This window comes from Alligator sinensis, unplaced genomic scaffold, assembly GCF_000455745.1.
Source record: "Alligator sinensis unplaced genomic scaffold, ASM45574v1 scaffold939_1, whole genome shotgun sequence".
In the NCBI taxonomy this organism is placed as follows: Eukaryota; Metazoa; Chordata; order Crocodylia; family Alligatoridae; genus Alligator; species Alligator sinensis.
The window spans coordinates 142,080-142,446 of NW_005841995.1; positions in this window are offsets into that span (position 1 = coordinate 142,080).

A 367-nucleotide genomic window follows, 5' to 3' on the forward strand; every position below is an offset into this window, starting at 1 on the left:
ACACTGCCTGGGTTAGTCTCTCTTTCTGATTTAAACTCTCTTGCCCTCTGACTCACTCACACACAAACACTCTCTCTCTCCTGATTTAGACACATAGACACGCTGCCTGGTTTACAGGCTCTCTTTCTGACTTAAAAAAAATCTCTCTCTCTCTTTCTCTCTCTCCTGATTTACACACGCATCCACAGTCGGGCTTACACCCCCCCTCTCTCTCCCTTTGTCTCTCCCTTCCCCACACGTGCCAGCAGCGCGGGCGCCCCCAGGCCGGGGGAGGGGAGGGGAGGGGAGGGGAGGCACGTCCCCACCCCGCTCCCAGCCCGGTCGCCAGAATACGACGAAACCAAAGGGGAGGGAAGCAGCTGGCGGG